The 20,520-nt window shown below is 50.7% G+C and overlaps 1 protein-coding gene across 1 annotated transcript in view; it reads left to right on the top strand.

Moving 5' to 3' along the window:
* Positions 1 to 20,520, top strand: part of LOC144889770 (uncharacterized) — a 100,750-nt gene that overhangs the window by 12,424 nt on the left and 67,806 nt on the right. The gene's annotated exons all lie outside the window — the stretch shown is intronic.

The raw sequence follows: 20,520 nt of genomic DNA, 5'->3' as shown, positions 1-20,520 counted from the left end.
GACACGAAGCCAGAAGCGTATCTGGAGATGGCGGAGAAGTTGTTGGCTGCCGGTGGCATTGATGAGAGCTTGTGGGTCGGCCATCTTGTGAGCCATCTATCTGAGAAGGCGAGGGAGGTATATGCGAGGATGGCAACCGAGGACGCAAACAAATACAGGGCATTGAAGGCCGAGATTTTGAACGCCTATGCGGTGTCCGCATGTATTTATAGGAGAAATTTTTTCAGCTGGACTCGTGAGTCCAGTCAAACCTATGAGGAACATTCGCGGGCCTTGTTGGAACAGCTGCAGAGATGGTTCAAGGGGAGCAAGGTTGAGTTACCTCAAGCGGTTGCGGAACTCCTGGTGCGTTACCGTATCGATCAACAGCTTCCGCTTGACTTAGCATTGTTTCTTGTCGACAAAGACACTGTTTCCTTGGCAGACTGCGTCAACCTTATTGATAAACATGTTTTGGCGTGCAAAATGCTGCAAGTCACGCAGTCGCGTCGTAAGACGGAGGAGTCTGCGATCAAGACCGCCCCCCGTCTGCCCGGCGGCTGGATCGAGGGGAGGGGTTCTCCGATGCCCTCCACTGGTGGCGGTCGCGAGCCGCAGACCAGGGCAGGGCCCTGGTGCGATTTCTGCAAACGCGTGGGGCACGGTGAAAACCGCTGCTTCTCTAATCCCGCTAGTCCGGCCTACCGAGGCAACCCTCCTGTTAAGTCGGAGGGAGATCAGTGGAGCTCATCCGCCGGGCCCTCGCAAACGACGGTGGCATCGGTGACCGAGGTCACTGCCACCGAGGCTAATTCCATTCATCCACTGTACCAGGATTATTCAGGGACAGCCTTAGTGGGTGGCCCTGATTCGATGCTGAAGTTTGAGGCCCAATACCTTCGGGATACTGGGGCGACACGGTGTGTTCTCCGGGCGGGGGTAGTTCCGGCCTCTCAGATGCGTTATACCGGCGAGTATACCCTCCTTCGGGGCATTGACCGGGTTCTTGGCCGGTATCCCCTTGCCCTCCTCGAGGTCCGGAGTGACATTTTTAAGGGTCCAGTGACCTGTGTGGTGGTACCCTACTACCCGATACCCGGGGTCTCCTTGCTGATTGGCAATGATGCCATGGCCAGGGAGGAGTCATTGACTCTGACCTGTGGGGGGGTCACTAGATCCCAGAGTAAACAGGCGGAGAGAGTGGCGGAGTCAGACATATCTTCACTCTGGCCCGAGGAGCCTAGCGCCTCGACTCCAGTTCCCGACGGTGACGTTGCGTCAGCTGAAGTCCACCCGAGCCTCCCGTCAAGCCACCCTCAGGTGCCGTGCTCCTCAGGGACCGCTCCCGCCATGTCGCGATTCAGCAGGAACGCTAATGCTAAGGTATATGTGGGAAACCTGGGCAATGGAGCAGCGAAAGCCGAGCTAGGGAGGGTCTTCGAACATTACGGACCACTCCGCAACGTATGGGTTGCTCGAAACCCACCTGGATTTGCAGTTGTTGAGTTTGAAGAGCCACGAGATGCTGAAGATTCGGTCAGAGCCCTTGATGGAAGGTTAATTTGCGGATCGCGTGTGTGCGTCGAGATGTCGAATGGCATGTCGCGGCGGCCTCGTTTCAGACGCCCTTTGGTCCGCAGGCCTTTCGACCCGAACGATCGATGTTACCAGTGCGGTGAAAGGGGTCATTACGCATATGACTGTTGTTCTCGACACCGGAGGAGTACCCGCCGCTCTAGGTCTCGGCCCGTTTCCTTCCTGTCAACGCTTCCCCCAACTTGAGTTTGGCCCCCTTGCCTCTCTATTGTGCTCTGTGTGAAGTGTAACTCTTGTAGGGTAGATATTAATGTGGTGTATGGTGTTAAAATTTGTGTGTGAAAAAAAAAAAAAAAAAAACCAAACTGGTTCATTGTTAACCTGTTAATGCCTGTTAATTGCCTGTGCGTTAATAATTGCGTTATTGTTGCGCTATTGCGTTGCGTTGTATTGTTGCGTTGTTGCGTTATTGTTGTTAATAAGTGTTAATAATTGTTAATTGCGTTAATTGCCTGTTAGCGATTACCGCCATCATCTTGCCATGTGATTTGCACCTACTACAAATACTGGTTTTAAAAACGCCGTCTATTCGACGGGGTTTTTACTTAGGGGGGGAGGACTGTGAGAAACCACCGGTGAAACCACCTGTTCTCACCCAGATTTGGTGCCCCGCCCACCGCGTGACGTGGCCTCCTTGGAGCCTCACGCGATCGGGAGGCGGTTCAGCACGTGATTGGTGGAGAGTCGAGAGAGCGCGGTGGCCATCTTGTGCAACGGACGCGGCTCGAAGGCTCCGAGTGGGAAATCTCAAAAGGGCTTTCCTTGAATCCTCACGACAGCCGAGTTGGGCTGGTCGATTACAGTTCGGTATTTTACGAGCGAGTAACTCCGGAAGAGAACGAGTGATTCCCGGATCTCGTAGATTGGAACCGCGAGTGATTGCCTGCTTCGTGTTTGGAGCTTCTGGGGCCGACAGTTCCTGCAGGCCTTGTGCGGTGTATTCCACTCTGTTACCCTCCGAGTCCCGGAGATCGTTGATTGGAACCGCGAGTGATCTTGCCTGCGTCCTGTTTGGAGCTTCTGGGGCCGACAGTTCCTGCCGGCCTTGTGCGGTGAATTCCATCCTGTTACCCTCCGAGTCCCGGAGATCGTCGATTGGAGCCGCGAGTGATCTTACCTGCGTCCTGTTTGGAGCGTCTGTTGCCGACAGTTCCTGCAGGCTTTGTGCAGTGTATTCCATTCTGTTACCATTTATGGTTTTTGTGATCGAGCCAATAAAGCATCGTGCCTTACCCCTAGAAGGCCGATTAAAACACAATTGTGTTTATTGAGTTCTCTCTGTCCACTCCGTGGACTACTTGAAGCCCGGACATTAACGTCCGTATTCCGTGCTGGGAACCATTTCACAGCCGGGATCGCGACAAAGTATATATCAGTCACTATGCGATTTCATACCATCAGTGGTGAACCGCCATTAAGGTATCCCATCCGCTATGCTGTACCTTAATGGGAGCGATAAGTACCATCTGCCACATGGCACATTATCTCTGGTATCCACTCATTATATGGAATCCCCTGGATGCAGCCGGGAGCAAACCAATCCAAATATATGTTCAGTTCTCCAGCTTTCAATGAGCGCAAGTAATGACGTCACTGCCATGTACATATGCTCTGCCAGTCAAGCTCTCAAGAGAACCCTCTGACAGAGCAGAATTTTGATCTTCGTTCAGATACTGTCATAAGTGTATGTAAAACTCAGTTACCGACCTGGTTTAGCCCTTTTTGGGGCTCATCAGGGCAACGCAGTGAGTCCTGCATACACTTCTGACTCTGATACCTTAATGGCGGTTCACCACTGATGGTATGAAATCGCATAGTGACTGGTATATAACCGAAGGGTTTTCAGAGTCATAAGTGTATGCAGGACTCACTGCGTTGCCCTGATGAGCCCCAAAAAGGGCGAAACCAGGTCGGTAACTGTGAGTTTTACATACACTTATGACAGTATCTGAACTAAGATCAAAATTCTGCTCTGTCAGAGGGTTCTCTTGAGAGCTTGACAGGCAGAGCGTATGTACATGGCAGTGACGTCATTACTTGCGCTCATTGAAAGCTGGAGAACTGAACATATATTTGGATATGTATATATATATATATATATATATATATATATATATATATATATATATATATATATATATATATATATATATATATATATATATATATATATATATACAGTCACGTGAAAAAGTAAGTACACTCCATGTAAAGTTTTGACTTTTTCAACATATTTCAACATACAGGTATTTGATCTTCATTTCAACAATATTGACAGATAAAGGTGATATAATATAACAAATATCATGAAACATTTACATTTTGTAGTCCATTGTATAATTTAAATAAACATAAATGCAAATTTCGCATGTGGAAAAAGTAAGTACACCCTTGGCCCTAATAGGTGGTATTGCCCCCTTTGGCAGAAACAACCTTAAGTCGGCGTTTCTTATAACTGTCTACCAGTCTCTGACATCGACTGGGAGAAATTTTTGCCCACTCCTCCATGCAGAATTCTTTCAGCTGTGCGATGTTTGAGGGGTTTCTTGCATGCACAGCTCGTTTCAAATCCCCCCTCAACATCTCGATGGGATTTTGATCCGGGCTTTGACTTGGCCATTCCAGAACCCTCCAGTTCTTTCTTTTCAGCCATTCCTTGGTGGATTTACTGGTATGTTTTGGGTCATTGTCATGTTGCAAGGTCCACCTTGGGTTGAGCTTCAACTTTCCGACAGATGGCCTCACATTATCCTCAAGCACCCTCTGGTACAATGAAGAATTCATGGTGGATTCTATGATGGTGAGCTGCCCAGGCCCTGATGCAGCAAAGCTGCCCCAAACCATAATATTTCCACCACCATGCTTTACAGTTGGTATCAGGTTCTTGTGGTCAAATGCTGTCTTTGGTTTTCGCCAAACATGTCTTCTGGTACTGTGGCCAAATAGCTCTACCTTTGACTCATCTGTCCAGAGCACATTGTTCCAGAAGTGCTGGTCTTTGCCCAGGTGTTCATTGGCAAACTTTAGTCTTGACCTGGTGTTCTTTCTGGACAGCAAAGGTTTCCTCCTGGCACACGTCCCATGTAGATCAAATTTGTGCAGCCTCTTTATAATGGTAGACTCGTGCACTTTGACATCAACAGTGGCAAGAGCTACCTGTAGGTCCCGTAATGACATTCTGGGGTTCTTAGAGACTTCTTTCAGCATCTTTGGTCTGCTCTCGGGCTGAACTTGCTGGGGCGGTCTGGCCTGAACAAGTTGGCAGTTGTTTGGAATCTTCTCCACTTGTAGATGATCTTCCGGACAGTCGAATGATTGATTTCAAATTGTTTGGAGATCTTTTAAAATCCCTTCCCAGACTCGTAGGCATCAATAACCTTCTTTCTGAAGGCCTCAGAGAGGTCTTTTGATCTAGGCATGGTGACGCCGCACACTTCAACAACAAAGAGCAAACCAAACTAAATGTCTGAGGTTTAAATAAGACAGGTTCCTCCAAGATCCTCTCTAACGATGTTCTAATCATTTGCACCTGAGCTGGTGCACCTAATTCTAATTTTAGGTGTTTGAAGTAGTGATAAATGTCGGGGTGTACTTATTTTTTCCACATGCGAAATTTGCATTTATGGTTATTTAAATTACTAGGGCATGCCCGTACTATATATATGCCCGTACTATATATCTATCTAAAATTATATCCCCCCCCTCTATTTACATGAAATGGTTTGGTCCATTCGCAACGCCAAAGCGAACGGCGAACGGCTTGCGAGTACAGTGACAATCCCCCCCCCCTCTATTTACATGAAATGGTTTCGTCCATTCGCAACGACCACAGAACCCCCCCCTCTATTTACATGGAATGGTTTGGTCCATTCGCAACGCCAGCACACGCGATCGTTCGCTGCTCTCTGATTGGTTGAATCGTTTTTTGTACATAGCTCGGTAAGTAATTGTCCGATTAATATGAAACCTTGAAAAGGCACATCCTCGGGTCCCCAGCAATATACCTGGCAAGTTAAAAGTATATCGGACCCGTGGTTGTCGAGAAACAGCGGTCACAGACAGACAAACGTACAAACGTACAAACGTACAGAGATTACTGGAATTATAGATAGATACAATGGACTACAAAATGTAAATGTTTCATGATATTTGTTATATTATATGACCTTTATCTCTCAATATTGTTGAAATGAAGATCAAATAGCTTTATTTTGAAATATGTTGAAAAAGTCAAAACTTTACATGGGGTGTACTTACTTTTTCACGTGACTGTATATATTGTTGCGGATCTCCCGAAGCCCGTTCCCGTTACAAAGGGGGGGGGGGGTTAAACCCCTTTTTTCCCCCTGCGTATTCGGGTCCATGAGGCCGAATCGCCACTTCCGGAGCAAACGTGAAAAAGGGTATCGGGTGAACGTCACACGTACCTTTAACCCACGCTGCCACGAAAGCGGGGACCGAACCTCGCACAAGCCACGCTTAACCTTTATGGAACCCGATTCGAGCGGTTCTATTCGTACCATGCGAAGCCAATTGATGGAAGGGACGAGAACGGTAAAATCAAAGGAACAACACGATTTATTATTATTTATGTACAATGATTCACAGAAGGAGAGGGGACACAGAGCAGCAGCTTAATCAATCTTAACTAATAGCCAGACACAGGGCCCACTCACGTCTCACGCACACGGGGAGAAGAAGAGAAGAAGTTCGCGCGCCAAGCGCGCTTTGCCGTCGGTCGCTCCGGGGCAGCTCGCCCGGCGTGGCTCTCGGATGTTCACAGCACATATACAGGAGAAGGCAGGCAGGAGGAAATCGCGCGTCTGTGGCCCGGCACGGGTCGTCCTCTCGAGCGCCGATTAATACAGCGCAGAGCGCAGGGCACGGGGCACGTGGAAAGTTTGTGTACAATCTCGATCACCGCAATTCAATGCACTCGTTCTGCGGCACGTTCTCGTGCGTGCTCAAGCTCAACTCAACTCCACTCACTCTCACAGGGAACTCTCGTCTCACAGGGAACTGTAACTCAGCACTTGAACTCACGATACTCTCTGGCTCTGACTCATCTGAGGTGCACACGACTCTGACTGAGAACTCTTCAGAGGTGGGGGGACTCGGAATAGGGTTATATGGCTCCGCCCCGGCCCTACTCGAATGTTCCAACACCCCACCTCTCATCGTCGTGGTTAGCCACTCCCCTCGAGCCCTGATTGGTGGCTCGTGCTAACCGACCACTCCCTCCTGCACCGCCTCGCTTCGGCCTCGCCAGACTTGTTCAGGCCTGCCACGTGGCATACTATCGCCAAAAGAACCGCCCTACTCACGGGCCTGCTCAACGCAAAACTAAACACAGGAAAGGACTACGCTTACATTCACTACGAAATAACTGAACTATTGCGAGGCATCATGTTGTGGTGCGTCTAGCTATGAGGGGGAATTATCCTTTGTTCCAAAACCACAACAATATATATTGTCGCGCAACCGCCAAAATTAATATCTGGCAGTCGCGGATGCCGATCACGAAGGCTTTAACTCTGAGGCGGAAACTCAATGGTGGATTCCAAAATCTAAAACAGCTAAGCGCGCGGAATGGGGGGAAGCGGCGAAAGTCCCCGCAGCCTTAACTATCAAATCAATCAGAAAACTGCGTTCAGGTATTTTCTACAAAAAGTAATATAAGGGTTTATTGAATAAAGGCAGGGACAGGAAAACCACGCGCCGGTAAATCTAATATCCTAATCAGGACGTCCCCACTCACACTTCAGACACAAACGAGGTGCTGCGAACTAAAGAAAAGAAACACGTTCGTTGTGTAAAATGTAATCGCGGATGCGGCCTTATCTCGTCTTGTCGTCCTGTCCATCCAATCTCCACTGCAGACCACGAGGTCCCTTGCTCCAGCGCCCCAGCACCGCGAAGGCCCGGGCCAGCGCCCACTCCAGGCCCCTCGTCGACCCCCACGAGGTCCATGCACCAAAGGTCCAACGCAGGGCTGCACGAAGCAAGTGAACTCCACTCGGGCTCGGACTCACAAGCCAACTCTCAAGCCAACCAGGGACAGGACTCTCTCAACTCGGGATCGCACCGGGACTGTACTCAACTCAACGCCAACTCCTCTGGCCTGCACTGCGCACAAACTCAACTCTCCAACTCGTGACTCGAACTCAACTCCTGTGCACACGAACTCTTGACTGCCAGATCTGAACTCCTCACTCCCGAAAATGGCATCCAGTGCGGTTAATATCTCTGGCTGGTGACGTCAGCTTTGGCGCACTGTCCTGCCAATCAGAGCCTCCACCGACTCGACGGCTCGCCCAGGGGCACGCCCACTGCGCCACTCTCACTCGCGCTCCTGCTCCTTGTCTTATAGCTCGTGCTATACGAGGCGGATAGGCCTCTCAGAGGTGAAAATGGTGGCGGCCGTGTCGCGGTGTTCTGGCCTGATTTCTTTCTAAGTCATGTCAGGGGGGAAGGGCGTCATTACTGTTGTACTAAGGGATCCTAACCAGTGTCTATGTGGTCTGCAGTGCCATAAGGGACAAAGGTTTGATTACCAGGTGAGACATACAAGGGCTCTAATAATTAACCCCGACACTACCTATCACTCGAATCTCCTGGTAGATTCACAATCATACATCTTAGCCGACAAAACGCCTACACACGACTTATTACAGGAAGTGTTCCTTACTGCGACATCTCGAAGCATGTTACCTACTCAGATCTACTCTGCTCTACATATTGCTCTACCAAATTCGTAACACAGCCCCCCCCCCCCCCCCCTCTGGAACCGTAGCTCCTGCAAGGTTCACTGCAGGCGCTACCATTCCAGCCTTAACACTTACTGTCACACACTTAATTAACCTATGAAATAAATCAGGAAGGGCTGTGGGAAGTGATCGGACTACCTACCTACACTTCCTTAACATGCTAAACCCCTTAACAGCCATGCAAGTATGTACATTGATTTTGATCCGTTGTTCCTGTGGAGGGAGGAAACAAACAACACTCAAAACTAACTTCACCACAAAACTTAATCAACTTACAAAATTTCCACAACTCTAACCATTTTTACAACCCCGGTCTACAGACTGCGTCCCCCGGTGGATGCCACAAGACACAACCTTACCTGTGGGGCCATCCCCAATGCACCCCTAAATTTCCACGGGCCCTGTCCAGGTGTTACAGGTGAGTGACATGGCTCAGTGGATTTCACCCACATTCATGCAACACAAACCCCTTAACCACTCATTCTCATTCCACCACTCATTACTGCATTTCAAAAATCAACAAAGCACTTACTCAATACACCCCCCTGCAGGAGCATGGCATTGATGTCATATTATGTGTGTGCATTCCTCAACTGGGCAGCGGGGAGGTACCGCACAAAAAGATGGTGGGGGCGCTTCAGGCTATGGTGCCCGCAGTCCCAAACAAGTCAACCGACTTACAAGTTCATTGCATCCCCCCTCCCCCCCCTTTACCTCTTGGCCCCATGACAGCCCAACAGCCCCTTTCCGCCGTTACCTCGCCGGTGAGGGTCTCCACACACACACCAGGCTCCTCTGCGGCCTCCTGCTCCAGCGCAGCAACACGGGTCACCGGGGGACTTCCTCACCCCACGGCGCCCAACCAGACCCTCCACCGACGAGCTCCAATTTCCAGTTACCACCGGCTGCCAGGGGTAATTGCCACAGAGGGGGGTCGCAGGCATCGCTCCTCAGAGCTTGATCCATACCTGCGGACACACACACCTTCCCCACCCACAAGATCCCCAAAACACACTTCCTCCCCCGCTGCCATTCAATTCTCAACACAACATGGCACAATCCATAGATGGTTCAAAAGGTGTTACAAAAAGTTGCCATGGCCTGCTACATGTGAAATCCCATTCACAATTCAAACCATTACATTTCCAAAATCATATTTCAAAACTCAATAATCATCACTCACTCATATTTCTCCAACCTCACGACCACATAGAAACACATCACCTCTACACATAAACACACGCCACCCACAAGACACTTTGTGGCCCCCATTCCATCCCCTCACCGGCCATGTCATCACTCTCACCCGCCTCCCAACTCCAAATTACACGTCCCCAAAATTTCCAGGCAAGTCCTGGAGCCTGGGACAGTAACCATCAAGGCCTTACCTCTACCTTGATGCACAGGTAACTTCTGGTTGGTCAAGTCCAAAGTGCAATCCACCCTCAAAATCCCAAAATTTCTCATTGGGCCTACCAAATTTCTCCAAATTTCTCTTTTGTCCCCACTATACTGGCAGGTATGTGGATCCGCATCCAACGGTGATCATCACTACACAACTACCAGTGGCCACAACAGCTCTGCACCTCTACCATGCAAGGGTCATCGGGACAAGGTGAGCAGTCAAAACGCCAACATGGCCCATGAGTGTCCATAAGGGTGCGACCCACCATCCATCCTTCGGTCCCCCTGCGAGGAACACAGCTGCACCAGCCCCAGCTGGCCAATGTGGTGAGCACCTGCTGCCAAAAACACACACTACCGCACACACAACCTCGGCCCTGGGGGAGACGGTCGCAGTGCGTGGCATTCCCCTCACGTCACCTACGCCGCCCTCCCGTCCCCCAGTCCACAGAACCGCAGCCCCCCCCCCCCCCACCCCCAGTGCTCACCCACACTTGACCACACCAAGGTCCAGTCGACAGCCATGCTTCACCAGGAGACCCACCCAGAAGACACGGTCCACACACCTCGGACACCCGTAGCACCACGTTGACCCTCAGACCACACAACTACATCCCCATGAATCCGCGTCCCAAATATCAGCACAGTCGCCCCCGCAACCAGTTGAAAGCTGTGTCCTGCAACCCTGTCAATTTTTTTTCACAGCCTCCAAGACTTGGTCTACACACCTGGATCAATAATGGCATCACTATACAGTGTCCACCATTTCTCTTCACAAAATTCACCCTTAAATTTGCATCTAACCCACAGATTACCCATGCCAAACATTTTTCACATTTCACTAACCTCACCAAAGAAAGATGCTTCTCCATACACATGCCAGCGTGCATGGCCCATATACTCGGCTCGTTACACATCTCTCGATTCAACAATCCCGTGGCTCTCTTCCCAACCTGAGAGTCCACAAATCATAACGGAGCATCTGTGGAAGGTCACTCTCACACCATCACGTTCCACAGATGCCCCAATGGTTGTCCAGCAGGCTGTCTTATTCCTGTCCATTTGGTTCGACCCGCGTCCATATACCAACCACCATGCCAGGTCACCACATGCTGGTTGTCCCAGAGTCTCAGGGAGAGGGTGTCAGGCCGCATGCCCGGGTGGTCACTACATCAGGCCCAAGCTGGCCGTCCGTGGTGCCACCACCAAAGCGCGACCCACAACACCTCCCCCTAGTGGTCCTCAATATTTGCCATCCCAGGCTTGAGAAACCACCTCGGACACCCTGGGGGTCTTAACCCCCACCAGGGTCCAGTGACCCTGCCGGTCTGAGCCACATGCCCGGACAGCGCCCCGACGGACAAGGGACGCCACACTCCACCAGACCCCCCGTGGGACCCAGGTCGTACCTCGACACCCCAGGCTGGACCCCACGTCCACATCTCGCCAGCACAGCCCCCCCAGCTGGCTGATATTACAAAATTTCCAAAGGGGCAACTTTTGCCCGAGGCTATCACCCATGACCTCTCCATGTCCAAATCCCGCAGCGCGGGGACCAACTCCCTCCATGGCTGTTCCAAATCCAACTCCCATTTAAATGTAATTTTAAATTTCCTGTTTGAAATTTTGGCCCCAGGTGTCCAATCGCCACAGCTGCAGGTAACAACCCCTACCACCGGTTGTTCTGCCCCTCCCTGCAGTTGTTCCAAATTCCCTACAGGGACCAAATCTTCAGAGGCTCTATCTCCCGACTCCCCAAGGTCCAAATCCAGCCCGGGGTCAAAACACTCCCCCAGCTGGGTATCCAATTTCGGAGCCTCCTGTTCCCAATTGTTGTGTACGGAGAGGGTCCCCATGGTCACCACAACCACCTCCTCGGACCGACTCACCCCATCACCCAAACTCCTTTGGGCCCGGTCAACCTTGTCCTCCATGGGACTGTCCCAGGTCCCCAGCCGCTGAATCACATCATTCTCATCATCACCATCATTACAAATCATTTGTGGCCCCGACAGGTCTACCCCAATATCCCCAATAAATACCCGGTCCGGTTCCATTTCACGGACCCCCAATATTGTTATCCCCTGTTGCACTGCACAACCGCCCTGGTGCTGCACCATTTCAAATTCATCCCCCTGTTGAGGTGTTGTGACATCCACCCGGTCCCGACAAACAACCAGGCCAGGTGGGAAACATTCCCTATTACAATTTGCACATTCTACGCTCACCTGTGCGCACTCCAGGTCTACCTGTAGGCATTCCCCATTTCCCTGTGGACACTCCACGTTTACCTGCAGGAATTCACCATCTACCTGTTCACATTCCCCATCCAACTGTAGACATTCCCCATCCACCTGTACACATGCCACAATTGCCATTCCCGGTGCGATTCCCAATTTTGCCATTCCCGGTGCAATTTCCTGCTCCTGAGCAACATGCACATCTGCATGGGCCGCACTCTCTCCCAATTCCCAATTTGGCTTCCCCCCATTCCGATTCTAATTTTGCCACCTTTGGCTTCTCCTGTGCCTCGGCGGCGTCATTCGTTCTTCCTTCCTTCAATTTAGTCGTACATTCATCAATGATATTTCCCACTCCTTCAATTTGCTCTTTCAATTCTCCCTTTAATCCCCCCAACCGCTCGCCCTGAGCCTCCATTTTGCTTTCCATTCGCTCACTATCGGCCCTCATTTCGTTTTTCCTTTTTCCCATTTCTTTTTTCAATCGCTCACCCTGAGCCACCATTTTGTTTTCCAATCCTCCAATTTTTCCATTCAATTCCTGACTGGCTCGTTCACTGTGCTCCCTCATATCGTCTCTCATTTCCCTCATCATTTGCATCCACATCTGGTCGGGCGTCTGCTCCTACTGCTCCCGACTCCCCGATAGGGGAGGGGGGTAAGTTGGTACTCGGGACGGGGGAGGTTCCAAGGCTCACCTCTAAATCTAATTCCTCTATTTCCGGCTCACTCCCGACACTGACGGAAGCCTCGCTACGTACCTCCATCTCGTCGATCTCCGACAGCAGCTTTTCGGAAGGTCGTTCCCCGCGCACATATTTATATTAATTCCGAAAACAAAATTAAAATTTGTCGAAGATGCGATATCGCGCTCCGTATGTCCAATCGACTATACTAATTTCTCCACCTCGATTATGAAAATTTCGGTTCCAAATGCTGGGCGGGGTTTTTCACCCAGCCGGCGTCGACTCACTACCTCCGGACAAAACAATTGCCTGCTAGGTTCGAATCCCTAACTCCTGACACCAAATGTTGCGCAACCGCCGAAATTAATATCTGGCGGTCGCGGATGCCGATCACGAAGGCTTTAACTCCGAGGCGGAAACTCAATGGCGGATTCCAAAATCTAAAACACCGAAGCGCGCGGAATTGGGGGAAGCGGCGAAAGTCCCCGCAGCCTTAACTATCAAATCAATCAGGAAACTGCATTCAGGTATTATGGGCAAAAAGTAATATAAGGGTTTATTGAATAAAGGCAGGGACAGGAAAAGCACGCGCCGGTAAATCTAATATCCTAATCAGGACGTCCCCACTCACACTTCAGATACAAACGAGGGGCTGTGAACTAAAGAAAAGAAACACGTTTGTTGTGTAAAATGTAATCGCGGATGCGGCCTTATCTCGTCTTGTCGTCTTGTCTGTCCAATCTCCGCTGCACACCACGAGGTTCCTTGCTCCAGCGCCCCAGCACCGCGAAGGCCCGGGCCAGCGCCCACTCCAGGATCCTCGTCGACCCCCACGAGGTCCGTGCACCAAAGGTCCAACGCAGGGCTGCACGAAGCAATCGAACTCCACTCGGGCTCGGACTCACAAGCCAACTCTCAAGCCAACCAGGGCCAGGACTCTATCAACTTGGGATCGCACCGGGACTGTACTCAACGCCAACTCCTCTGGCCTGCACTGCGCACGAACTCAACTCTCCAACTCGTGACTCGAACTCAACTGCTGTGCACACAAACCCTTGACTCTCGTGCACACGAACTCTTGACTCTCTCGTGCACACAAACTCTTGACTGCCAGATCTGAACTCCTCACTCCCGAAAATGGCGTCCGTCGCTGTTAATATCTCTGGCCGGTGACGTCAGCTTTGGGGCACTGTCCTGCCAATCAGAGCCTCCACTGACTCGCTGGCTCGTCCAGGGGCACGCCCACTGTGCCACTCTCACTCCCGCTCCTGCTCCTTGTCTTATAGCACGTGCTATACGAGGCGGATATGCCTCTCGGAGGTGCAAATGGTGGCGGCCGTGTCGCGGTGTTCTGGCCTGATTTCTTTCTAAGTCATGTCAGGGGGGAAGGGCGTCATTACTGTTGTACTAAGGGATCCTAACCAGTGTCTATGTGGTCTGCAGGACCATAAGGGACAAAGGTTTGATAACCAGGTGAGACATACAAGGGCGCTACTCATTAACCCCTACACTACCTATCACTCGAATATCCTGGTAGATTCACAATCATACATCTTAGCCGACAAAATGCCTACACATGACTTATTACAGGAAAAGTGTTCCTTACTGCGACACACGAAGCATGGTACCTACTCAGATCTACTCTGCTCGACCATATATCACTACCCAAATTCGTAACAATATATATATATATATATATATATATATATATATATATATATATATATATATATGTATATATGTATATATGTATATATGTATATATATATATATATATATATATATATATATATATATATATATATATATATATATATATACTGTATATATATATATATATATATATATATATATATATATATATATATATATATTGTTGCGAATATGGAATTTGGCCTCCATATCCGCTTGTAAATATTCCCCTATTTCTCCAATACTCCCCAACTTTCCCCAATCCCCCATTCCCTAGTCCCATTGCATGTAAATAACAATCAGTAGAGCCGACCTTCCCCTTATTCCCCCATTAAATGTCGTGCCCAGGTCCACCGCACCACACGTAGACAACTTTCGGACATCTTGCTAGTTATTCTTAATCTATGTCAGTTAAGGACTCGTTTCCATTAATTATGACTCTTCGTTGCACCAGAATGTGATTATATGGCATCAGTAGTGAGTTTAGGACCTTTCCCATACCTCCTTCCATCTTCTTCCCCAACAATTACAACAACAACAGAGGAGATGGCGGCGGAGCGGGGGAGGATGCGTCCTCACACCGGCTCGATTAGCGCCATTGACCACGCGCTCCACGGGGTTACCACGGAGGGGCTGGCTGTCAGCTCCTCCTCAAGGGCGGAGCCTGGTAACCCCCCGCACCCAATCAGAAGGGCGGACCGATTCCATCTGGGGCGGCGCTAGCGAGCCGAGGGCGTGTCACTCCCCGCCGGATATACGCGGCCACGTAGCGGACGTGACGTCAGATGCGCCCCCAGCTAGAGAAAGACGGACCTGCGAGCGCTGAAACAGATGCGCCTGAGTTTGGAGAGGCCTGAGAAAGAACGTCACCTCTGAGCGCTGCGACGAGACCTCCCCGCATCTCTGGACCGAACCGTGTACCCTGCTTTGAGCCAAGAGTGCACCTTGAGCCATCGATACCCGCTTTCCTGCCATCAACCCCCGTGTGAGTCAGCCGTTGTCCCGTTTGTCTGTCGTCTGTCCGGGGTTAATATAAGATTGTGTCTAAGTGCTTGTCTTTCTATGTTGTACCTCTCGTCCCTGTAATCTGACCTTCCGCACGAATATAATCTCCTCCGGAGGTCTTGAGAACCGTATCCCTGGTGTCTGTCATTATAATTCAGCCGTGTGTCTTCTTTTTCCTTATTGAGCCAGCGTGGCGCGGCTTCGTCAACGTTCGAGTACAATCGGGTAATTTGTGCGGACACGACGGCCATTCCGCTCGGCCCACCTTAACATCAAAGTCGTGTCTGTAACAATTGGTGTCAGGAGTGGGATTCGAACCTGGGACTAAATTTATTTAGCCCAAATTTTGGAACACCAATTGTACTATTAGAGTAACAATTGGTGTCGAGGAGTGAGATTCGGACCCGGGACTAAATTAGTTAGGCCCAAATTTTGGGAGGGAAAATCGATCCGGAGCGCGGTTACTGCGCTCGCCGAAATTATAACGAAAAAAAAAAAAAATATTTGGATTTGTTTTACGAAACTCGAATTTTGCAAGTCGCGCTATGGCGGATCAAGACGGCTGGGGTCCGGTAGGGGAGAGTGAAGCAGGGTCGGTCCAGGACCAAATTGAGGGACATGAGGAGAGCGAAACAGCGAGGGTAGCAGGCACGCAAAATGGCGCCTCGCAAGAGCGCGCGGTAGCCGAGCCCGCTGTATCAACGGGCTTTAACATGCAGCCGATTGACATACAGGCCCTCATTGCGCAGCTACAGGCAGCTGTACAGATGAGTATGGGGAGCCAAATTGAGCGATTGGGTGAGCGATTGGAGGGCCAACTGGGGGTAATGAGGGACGAAGCGAGGGCTCGGAGTGAGCAATTGGGGGTAATGAGGGACGAAGCGAGGGGTACCAGTGAGGGATTAGACAATAATTTTAAGGGATTAGACAATAATTTTAAGGGATTAGACATGAAATTTGGGAAGTTAGACAATAATTTTGAGGGGTTAGACAACGGGATAAAAGAAGTGAAAAATGGGTTAATGGGGGTAGAAAATAGAATGGCTGCCCAGGAGAATCAGATAGAGGGAGTGAAAAATGGGTTAGAGGGGTTAGAAAACAGTATGGAAGGCAAATTGAGGGACATGAGGGACCAAGCGGAAAGGGAAGTTAAACAAATGGAGCAGCAGATAGAGGGGGTCAGAATGGGGGTAGAAACCAAACTGGATGCTCACAGGGAGGAAATGGAGCAGATGAGGGTGGCATCTGGGCAGGAGATGCAAGTGATGGGAGAGGAGATCAGAAGAGGAGTGAGTGAGGAGGTCGGAGGAGTGCGCGAGGAGGTGAGGCACTGTAAGGAGCACATGGAGAAGGAGGTGAGAAAGGGGACTGTAAAGTTACAAGGGGGCATAGAGGTCCTGACGCAGGAGGTGGAACAGCTGACGGAGGGACAAAAAGGACTAACGGAGCAGGTTCAAAGGAACACTGCGGTATTAGGAGGTTTAAAAGCGACACAAAACGACATAAAAAACGACTTAATAGCGACAAAGAGGGAATGTCAGATGGTACGTGAGGGACTGACAACGAGGTTGGACGAGGTGGTAGAGGTAATGGAGACGAAGGACCGGCAGGTGAGGACGCACATGGAAACGGTCAAGGTAGCCTTGGAGGACGACCTTGAGGAGACGTACCGGGGAATAAAAGAGGTGAGGCACAAATTAGAAGAAGTGGAAGAAGGGGTGAGCGAAATTAAGAAGCGACGGAGAGGGGATAACAAAGAGATAAAAGAGGAGATAAAAGAATTGGTCCAAAGTCTGTGTTTGGATCGTGATGTGCTCATTAACCGGATGAGGGATTCGCAGGTGATGGAGGAGAAGCGAAGAGGAAGAGGACCCGGTGTAAGTGGTGACCAATATGGTCGTGCGTATGATGCGCCAGGGGATTTAATAAGCTTGGGGGTCGAAATAGACCCGGGTGTTCGTGAGAGGCCACTGGTGAAGTGTGTGACAGGTCTGGTGTGCGAAAGAGGAGGTGTGCGAGAAAGTCCGACTCTGGGGTGTGTGAGGAAAAAGTGCGTGCCAAGGAGTGAGGGTGCTGGCGAGAGTGAGTCGGTCGTAGCGCGTGTGCGAGGGGGCACATGGAAGCGCGGTGTGGTGAGTGTTACAGAGGATGTAACGGGAGAGTGTGCGCGAGAAAGGTGTGTGACGGACAGGTGCATGGGGAAAGAGTGCGCTGTCAAAAGTAAGGAAGAATGCACACCTGTGGTGAGTGTTACAGAGGGTGTAACGGGAGAGTGTGCGCGAGAAAGGTGTGTAACGGACAGGTGCCTGAGGAAAGAGTGCGCTGTCAAGAGTAAGGGTGAGTGCGCTGTCAGGAATGGAGGTGAAAGTAGTGAGAGTGACAAGGAGAGTGAGTTGGTTGTGACAGGTGAGCGAGGATGTACACCTGGGATGGAAGGATGCACACCTAGAATGGTAGAGCGTGAGTGGGAATGCACGCTGGAGTTGGTAGTGAGGCACGTAGTTGGGTGTGCGAATGAGAGCACACCTGTGATTGTCACAGAGGAGGTGACAGAGGAGGGGGCGCGAAGCGGTGTTTTGGTGAGGTGTGCGACCAACGAATGTGTGCCAAAGTGTTCGGTGGTCAGGTGTGTGACCAAGGCTGTGAGTGGAATGAGGGTACCTGGGTGTGTAAGGAAGGGTACGAGGAGCATGGGCACAGCTGGATGTGTGAGCAAGGAACGGGCTGCGGGATGTAAGCATGCAGGTGAAGCATCGACGTTAGACGGGGTAGAGTTTAGAACGACTTATAGCCGAGTCGGGCCCTCGGTGCGTGCTGGGCCTCGCTTTGAACGGCCGCGTCCGTGCTCCACTAGGCGGAGCGGGCAGCCCGATAGAAAGGGTCGTCATGGCGACCACTTTTTGGTGAGGCATTCCGGCAGGCCGAGATCGAGCCATGGGATGGCTCCGTGCCGAGATGGTGCGTGGGATCTCGGCCCGGGTAAACCTCCTTCCCTGCACCGAGTGCCGGACGCATCCAGCCGCTGGCACAAAACAACCAGCATCCATTGCTTGGCTTTACGAAGCCGGGCTTTGGACAGGAATTGGCGCACCGAGAGGCATTATTGAGTAGACTGGGTGATGAGGTTAGTGTTTTGGACCCAAAATTAGAGAAAAACAAAATTTGATGATTGGCAAGGGATTGGCAGTAGTGATTGGCAGATGATGGGTAGTGATTGGCAAATTTTTGATTTATTGAAATTTGATGTGCAAAATTGGTAGTGAGAGACCCCCGATGTGGTGGGATGGCAAATCCACCATCCCTCACAGGGGGGGCAAAGGAGCAATAGCTTATGGGGTTGATGGCAGTGGAAACTAGCCCGGGTGGGTTAGGTTATTAGTAGGGATCTAGAAGAGATTGACATTAGGTAACGTTAAGTTTAGTTAGTGACTGATACCTGTAGTGGGGACGCAGGTAGATTAGTGTGGATGATAATGACGTGGGAGCGCAATAGTTTAAAGGGACGACTGGGAAGCGCAAGTTTCAGAAGGGAGTAGTTAGCTGAGATGATGCCGTGTGTGTGAGGATGGAACAGGTGTGATTGCACAGGTGTGCAATTGGACAGGTGTGTGGAGCAGTGTATGAGTAGTGAGTGTGTGGATCAGCGCGAATGCGCTTGGGGAGAGAAGGGTGCAGGTGGCACCAAGTGTGAGAGCACAGGTGTGCAAGTACAGGTGTGTGGAGAGAGTTGGAGTAAGTGGTACGGAGTGGTGTGCATGGTGCGAAGGTGTGGATGGGGGAAGAGTGGACCCCTTTCACGAATACCCGGGGCGGGTAGTGTAAGTGTTAGGTAGAGGGTATAGGTAAGTTGTGGTTGGATATTGGCATTTGTGGTGCGGTTGCAGAATGGTGTTGTGAATGGGTGCATTAGTGTTGTGGAAATGGCTGGGCGTGTAGCCTGTTAGTGTGTGTAGTTGGTTGGGCACTCCACCACTGTGAGGATGTCGGCCAGGTGAGGCCGCAGGTGGGCTCTGGGAGCCGGTAGTTGTGAGTGGGTGCCTGAGGATCCCGGGTGTGGATCGGGCAGCCCAGTGCCAGAGAGGGCACCGAGTGGGGAGAGTGCCAGAGGGCCTTCCCCAGGTAGTTAGGTTAGGGTAAGGAGCAGGTAAGCTCGGAGGCAACCGCAGTGGTGGAGGTGTGCAGGTGGGTAGACCCACTGGGAGAGGTACACGCCACAGCCCAGAAATTGTGCGAGGGCACCGGGAGATGAATCGGGGGAGTGAGACCCCAAATTGAAAAGCACCACAGTTTGGCCAATGGGAATTGCTTTTTAGAACCCATAGTGTAAGAGGGCCAATGGTTTGGCCGGAGAAAGACCCCGGGTAGTGTAAAGTTGTTAAAGTCACTTAGGAAATAGTTAGGATTGATGAACCTGTCGCACCATACGCAGCCACTTACCTGTGGTGATGATGATGACTCCACACCTGTGTTTTCTTTGTTTTGTTGCAGGAAATGAAATTGCTGTGTGGATTGTGAGACGCATCACGACGTGGGTGAGACATTGGGGTGATTCCATCTCTCCCTCCCTAGGAGGGACTGATGATGAATTGGTAATGGCAAATTTTGATGTGCAGTTGTAGATGGCAAATTTGATGAGAGTTGAAAATGGCAAATTTGATTGGTTAGGAGGGAGAGAAGACGAATTTGGTTTATGGGAGGAACGGGGAAGACAGTAGGGATGTTTGTTGATTTGTAAAGTAGATGTTTATGGGTAGTGTTGTGTTTTGTGGATACAGTAAGGGGTAAGGGAGGGGCCATGTAGGTTACCTGGTGGGGGGGGGGGGCGTACGATAGGAACGTACCTGTCTCACCTGGTTCCCATGTGCCCCCAGTGTGCATCACCTTACATTGCGTGCACTTTTGCGCCCTTACCACCTTACTCACTTGTCTGCTTCTTTTGTCTCCCACCTCCGAGGATCTGGCTTTGGGGTAGAGAGAGAGGAGAGAGAGGTGCTGGCTGCGCAGTTGTGGGCCTGCACTTTCGCTGTTTGCTGCCGGGATCGATACACCATATGGACCGCAATGTTTGTGGCCACCCACAATGGACCGCAGTTCGTTTGCGGCCAAGCACCACCCGGGGATGGACCTATGGGTCAACGTGGCACCTATGCC

This window comes from Myxine glutinosa, chromosome 1 (assembly GCF_964187855.1).
Source record: "Myxine glutinosa chromosome 1, kmMyxGlut1.1, whole genome shotgun sequence".
NCBI lineage: Eukaryota > Metazoa > Chordata > Myxini > Myxiniformes > Myxinidae > Myxine > Myxine glutinosa.
Note: the sequence above shows the minus strand (reverse complement) of the source record. Positions and strands in the feature narration are given on the sequence as shown.